Raw genomic sequence first — 7,775 nt, 5'->3', positions numbered from 1 at the left:
CGACCTGTGTGGTTCGATAGAAACTTGAACCGGAGTTTCATGATCATCATCATTAACTTCCTCCTCAACCGGCGTCGCAATGACAGAGGTTTCCCCTTGCCCTGCGCCACCATCCAGAGGGATGAGAGGTTCGACAACCTCGTCAAGTTCTATCTTCCTCCCACTCAATTCTCTCGAGAGAAAGTCCTTCTCGAGAAAAGCTCCGTTTTTAGCAACAAACACTTTGCCCTCGGATTTGAGATAGAAGGTGTACCCAACTGTCTCTTTTGGGTAACCTATGAAGATGCACCTTTCCGCTTTGGGTTCCAGCTTTTCAGGCTGAAGCTTTTTGACATAAGCATCACATCCCCAAACTTTAAGAAACGACAACTTTGGCCTTTTGCCATACCACAGTTCGTATGGTGTCGTCTCAACGGATTTTGATGGTGCCCTATTTAAAGTGAATGCAGCTGTTTCTAATGCATAACCCCAAAATGATAACGGCAAATCGGTAAGAGACATCATAGATCGCACCATCTCTAATAAAGTACGATTACGACGTTCGGATACACCTTTACGCTGTGGTGTTCCAGGCGGTGTCAACTGTGAAACAATTCCACATTGTCTTAAGTGAGCACCAAACTCGAAACTCAGATATTCACCCCCACGATCAGACCGTAGGAACTTGATCTTCTTGTTACGATGATTTTCAACTTCACTCTGAAATTGCTTGAACTTTTCAAATGTTTCAGACTTGTGCTTCATTAAGTAGACATAACCATATCTACTCAAATCGTCAGTGAAGCTGAGAAAATAACGATATCCGCCGCGTGCCTCTACGCTCATCGGACCACACACATCGATATGTATGATTTCCAACAAGTCACTTGCACGCTCCATTGTTCCGGAGAACGGAGTTTTAGTCATCTTGCCCATGAGGCATGGTTCGCACGTGTCAAGTGAATCAAAGTCAAGTGACTCCAAAAGTCCATCGGCATGGAGTTTCTTCATGCGCTTTACACCAATATGACCTAAGCGGCAGTGCCACAGAAATATGGCGCTATCATTGTTAACTCTAACTCTTTTGGTCTCAATGTTATGTATATGTGTATCGCTATCAAGATTCAATATGAACAATCCTCTCACATTGGGTGCATGACCATAAAAGATGTTACTCATAGAAATAGAACAACCATTATTCTCTGACTTAAAAGAGCAACCGTCTCGCAATAAACAAGATCCAGATATAATGTTCATGCTCAACGCATGCACTAAATAACAATGATTCAAGTTCATAACTAATCCTGATGGTAACTGAAGTGAAACTGTGACGACGGCGATTGCATCAACCTTGGAACCATTTCCTACGCGCATCGTCACTTCATCTTTCGCCAGCCTTCGTCTATTCCGCAGTTCCTGTTTCGAGTTGCAAATATGAGCAACAGAACCGGTATCGAATTCCCAGGCACTACTACGAGAGCCGGTTAAGTACACATCAATAACATGTATATCAAATATAACTGATTTTTCTTTGGCCGCCTTCTTATGTGCCAGATACTTGGGGCAATTGCGCTTCCAATGACCCATACCCTTGCAATAGTAACACTCTGTTTCAGGCTTAGGTCCAGCTTTGGGTTTCTTCGTCGGATTGGCAACAGGCTTGCCGCTCTTCTTTGAATTACCCTTCTTGCCTTTGCCGTTTCTCTTGAAACTAGTGGTCTTATTCACCATCGACACTTGATGCTCTTTATTGAGTTCAAACTCTGCGACTTTCAGCATCGCAAACAACTCGCCGGGTGACTTGTTCATACCTTGCATGTTGTAGTTCAACACAAAGCCTTTATAGCTTGGCGGCAGTGATTGAAGGATTCTATCAGTGATAGCCTCTTGCGGGAGTTCAATCCCCAGCTCAGCTAGACGGTTTGAGTACCCAGACATTTTGAGCACATGTTCACTGACAGACGAGTTCTCCTCCATCTTGCAAGCATAGAATTTATCGGAGGTCTCATACCTCTCGATCCGGGCGTTCTTCTGAAAGATAAACTTCAACTCCTGGAACATCTCAAATGCTCCATGACGCTCAAAGCGACGTTGAAGTCCCGGTTCTAAGCCATACAAGACTGCACATTGAACTACTGAGTAGTCCTCCTTACGTGCTAACCAAGCGTTCTTAACATCCTGATCAGCCGTAGCGGGTGGTTCATCTCCTAGCGCAGCATTAAGGACATAATCCTTCTTCCCAGCTTGTAAGATTAGATTAAGATTATGAGCCCAATCTACAAAGTTGCTTCCATCATCTTTCAACTTAGCTTTCTCTAGGAACGTATTAAAATTCAGGGTGACTGTCGCGTGAGCCATGATCTACAACACAAATATATTCAAAGTGGACTTAGACTATGTTCAAGATAATTAGAGTTTAACTTAATCAAATTATTCGCTAAACTCCCACTCAAAAAGTACATCTCTATAGTCATTTGAGTGGTTCATGATCCACTTACACTAGCTCAAGTCCGATCATCACGTGAGTTGAGGATAGTTTCAGTGGTAAGCATCCCTATGCTAATCATATCATCTATATGATTCATGATCGACCTTTTGGTCTCATGTGTTCCGAGGACATGTCTGCACATGCTAGGTCGTCAAGCTTAACCCGAGTGTTCCGCGTGCGCAACTGTTTTGCACCCGTTGTATGTGAACGTTGAGTCTATCACACCCGATCATCACGTGGTGTCTCGAAACGACGAACTGTAGCAACGGTGCACAGTCGGGGAGAACACAATTTCGTCTTGAAATTTTAGTGAGAGATCACCTCATAATGCTACCGTCGTTCCAAGCAAAATAAGGTGCATAAAAGGATTAACATCACATGCAATTCATAAGTGACATGATATGGCCATCATCACGTGCTTCTTGATCTCCATCACCAAAGCACCGACACGATCTTCTTGTCATCGGCGCCACACCATGATCTCCATCAACGTGTCGCCATCGGGGTTGTCGTGCTACTCATGCTATTACTACTAAAGCTACATCCTAGCAAAATAGTAAACGCATCTTCAAGCACAAACATTAGTATAAAGACAACCCTATGGCTCCTGCCGGTTGTCGTACCATCGACGTGCAAGTCGATATTATCTATTACAACATGATCATCTCATACATCCAATATATCACATCACATCGTTGGCCATATCACATCACAAGCATACCCTGCAAAAACAAGTTAGACGTCCTCTAATTTTGTTGTTGCATGTTTTACGTGGTGACCATGGGTATCTAGTAGGATCGCATCTTACTTCCGCAAACACCACAACGGAGATATATGAGTTGCTATTTAACCTCATCCAAGGACCTCCTCGGTCAAATCCGATTCAACTAAAGTTGGAGAAACCGACACTTGCCAGTCATCTTTGAGCAACGGGGTTACTCGTAGCGATGAAACCAGTCTCTCGTAAGCGTACGAGTAATGTCGGTCCAAGCCGCTTCAATCCAAAAATACCGCGGAATCAAGAAATAACTAAGGAGGGCAGCAAAACGCACATCACCGCCCACAAAAACTTTTGTGTTCTACCCGAGAAGACATCTACGCATGAACCTAGCTCATGATGCCACTGATGGTGAACGTCGCATGGGAAACAAAAAATTTCCTACGCGCACAAAGACCTATCATGGTGATGTCCATCTACGAGAGGGGATGAGTGATCTACGTACCCTTGTAGACCGTACAACAGAAGCGTTAGTGAACGCGGTTGATGTAGTGGAACGTCCTCACGTCCCTCGATCCGCCCCGCGAACTATCCCGCGATCAGTCCCACGATCTAGTGCCGAACGGACGGCACCTCCGCGTTCAGCACACGTACAGCTCGACGATGATCTCGGCCTTCTTGATCCAGCAAGAGAGACGGAGAGGTAGAAGAGTTCTCCGGCAGCGTGATGGCGCTCCGGAGGTTGGTGATGATCTCGTCTCAGCAGGGCTCCGCCCGAGCTCCGCAGAAACGCGATCTAGAGGAAAAACCGTGGAGGTATGTGGTCGGGCTGCCGTGGAAAAGTCGTCTCAAATCAGCCCTAAAACCTCCGTATATATAGGTGGGAGAGGGGGGACCTTGCCTTGGGGCTCAAGGAGCCCCAAGGGGGTCGGCCGAGCCAAAGGGGGGGAAGGACTCCCCCCCAAAACGAGTCCTACTTGGTTTGGTGGGTGGAGTCCTTCTTTCCTTTCCCACCTCCTCCTTTTTTTTCTTCTTTTCTCTTTGATTTTTCTTCCAATGCGCATAGGGCCCTTTTGGGCTGTCCCACGAGCCCACTAAGGGCTGATGCGCCACCCTCAAGGCCTATGGGCTTCCCCGGGGTGGGTTGCCCCCCCGGTGAACTCCCGGAACCCATTCGTCATTCCCGGTACATTCCCGGTAACTCCGAAAACCTTTCGGTAATCAAATGAGGTCATCCTATATATCAATCTTCGTTTCCGGACCATTCCGGAAACCCTCGTGACGTCCGTGATCTCATCCGAGACTCCGAACAACATTCGGTAACCAACCATATAACTCAAATACGCATAAAACAACGTCGAACCTTAAGTGTGCAGACCCTGCGGGTTCGAGAACTATGTAGACATGACCCGAGAGACTCCTCGGTCAATATCCAATAGCGGGACCTGGATGCCCATATTGGATCCTACATATTCTACGAAGATCTTATCGTTTGAACCTCAGTGCCAAGGATTCATATAATCCCGTATGTCATTCCCTTTGTCCTTCAGTATGTTACTTGCCCGAGATTCGATCGTCAGTATCCGCATACCTATTTCAATATCGTTTACAGGCAAGTCTCTTTACTCGTTCCGTAATACAAGATCCCGCAACTTACACTAAGTTACATTGCTTGCAAGGCTTGTGTGTGATGTTGTATTACCGAGTGGGCCCCGAGATACCTCTCCGTCACACGGAGTGACAAATCCCAGTCTTGATCCATACTAACTCAACGAACACCTTCGGAGATACCTGTAGAGCATCTTTATAGTCACCCAGTTACGTTGCGACGTTTGACACACACAAAGTATTCCTCCGGTGTTAGTAAGTTATATGATCTCATGGTCATAGGAACAAATACTTGACACGCAGAAAACAGTAGCAACGAAATGACACGATCAACATGCTACGTCTATTAGTTTGGGTCTAGTCCATCACGTGATTCTACTAATGACGTGATCCAGTTATCAAGCAACAACACCTTGTTCATAATCAGAAGACACTGACTATCTTTGATCAACTGGCTAGCCAACTAGAGGCTTGCTAGGGAAAGTGTTTTGCCTATGTATCCACACATGTAAATGAGTCTTCATTCAATACAATTATAGCATGGATAATAAATGATTATCTTGATACAGGAATTATAATAATAAATATATTTATTATTGCCTCTAGGGCATAATTCCAACACGCACAACACTTTTTCTTGTCCGTGTCTAGGCCCGATTTTCAGTGGCACATCAGTCATTCTTCCACATCCTCATCCATAGTCGACACACCTTCGTCAGCCGTCCTCGCCACCACTGACCATTGCCGATTAGTTAGACGCTCAGGCCGCCAACACTCACACGAGTCCCCCAGCTGCACGCCGCATCACCACTCTTGCAGGCCTTGGTGATATATTTTCATCACTGCGGTAGCACCTACACAGCCAAACGACACCCCTTGGCTCCGCCACTGTCGGGAGCTTTAAGTCCGACGTCCTCACTCCATGGCCGCCTTCACACCCGCAGTCCTACTGCCTGGACTGGATGACATGCGGGATTGGATGATCACCACTATAACAAGGGATAATATCTAGCTGATGTCATCTATCCTTCCTTAGAGGACAATTATGATGACCGCCAAAGTGATGGCACACTATTTATTGTGTGGAAAGGCAGATTGAGTCGGTTAGTGTTGTCAAGACAAGATCGGACCATCATCCTGGTCCAACCATGCAAACTCTTCGAGGCTATGGCACCATTGCATGGAAAAAAACTTCAATCTGGGGTGTGGCGTGAAAATAACAAGACACCTGCTGAAGGCCAAGGGAACCTAAGAGGAGATCCTCACATGCCCGACGTGGAAACTCTTGAGTACGCTTCGGTGCTCCACATGGTCGAAGATGTGAGGATTTTTAAACCGGATTTCGAAACCAATGACTAAAGACGAAGAACAGTTCAGAAGATCCGAAGAGCGCCCCTGACTCGAAGACTCACTCACGGGCTACTGATGGTGTCCCGGACTAGGGATCACTCATCACGTCATCTCGCGGCAGGGTTGGCCGAGCCACGGACTCTCCCATGATGGTTCACCAATAGGATATCTCCAAAAAAATCATGATGCATAAAAGGAATATTTCCGAAGACTTGGTGCATACTCCAAGACATAAAGATCGTCTACAATATGATTATCTTATACGTAGTCAACTTTGCTATAACCGCCTAATATCTATATAAACCAAGAGGTAGGGCTCCTAAACGACACATGACAATCCCGTGGTAGGTGAACATGTACTCTGCACTCCACCCACACATCAATACGAACACGAGCAAAACATAGGATATTATCTCTTCGAGAGAGTCCGAACCTAGGTACCACCTTGTGTCCTTGTTACCATCACATCTAGGCTACTAGCTCAGGAACCCCTACCCGAGATTCGACGAAATTGACTCCGTGAGTACCATGCTGGTTTATTAGCCCCCCTTATAGGTCTTATTTTATCCATGATTGAATTAATGCAATATAAGTTATATGTAGAAAACATATGCCATTACAAACTAAATTCAAATGTGGATGCAATATTTTTTGTATAACATGCATTAACATTTTGACACTCAAATATGTGATGAAAGTTTGACACAAACTATGATGGGGACCAATAACCGAGACGGTGGTAGCATATCATAATATCCACTATGATCTGCATGAATAATTGTAAACTTTTCAAGTAGTGCACCCAAGAAAATGCAAGGTAAAAAGGTATAAAAAAGGATTGATGCGAGGCGTTGAGAGTACCCGAAACCAGATTCATCCCCGCGGGGTTAGAGCATCTCTAGCAAACCCCTTATCGCTTGGACCTTTGAAGTGAGTATAAGGACCGTGGAAACGTGTTTTAAGAGTTGGCGCAGAATCCTGTCGAACAAACCCTGCAAGACCGAATGGTAAAACCGAATATTCGCAATTCGGCCTTGCGGGGTTTGTTTAGTTACACCTCGCGCGAGCCTTCAAGAGACATGGTTCTTTTCCAATTTAACACATATGTGTCATATTACATAGAAATGTGAAATCATTATAAATTAAAATATAAATATTATAATACAACAATCATCCAAATTATGATAATTATTCAAATCTAAGAATTAAACTTATAATTCAGTACAAGAAATGTCCCGAATACAACAATACGTCCGAGTTGACGAACGAGGACAAATCCACAAGAAAAAATTCACCGCAAGGGCTCAAATCCAGCCAGAAATCGCAACGGAGCTCGCATGAACGGAAACCATTCGTTGATTCTAACTTGGAGGGGCAGAAAAAGACTCACCAGCGGATCTGGGAAGGGCGGCGACTCGACGGTGGGCGATCTAGGGGGGCTCGCAGTGGCGGATCCGGGGCACCGACGTATCGGCGTGGTGGACCCGGATCTGCAGCGGCCCGTCGGTGTGTTTTCGTCGACAAATATGGCCGGAATCGAAACAGTTTTGCACGTTAGGGGGGAGGGGTGAGTTGTATTTGCAAAAGGTAATCATATACTGTCTCCATAACTTAATGTAAGACATTTTTGTA

Source organism: Hordeum vulgare, chromosome 7H (genome assembly GCF_904849725.1).
Source record: "Hordeum vulgare subsp. vulgare chromosome 7H, MorexV3_pseudomolecules_assembly, whole genome shotgun sequence".
Lineage (NCBI taxonomy): Eukaryota > Viridiplantae > Streptophyta > Magnoliopsida > Poales > Poaceae > Hordeum > Hordeum vulgare.
The sequence above is the reverse complement of the archived record's forward strand: the minus strand, read 5'-3'. Positions refer to the sequence as shown.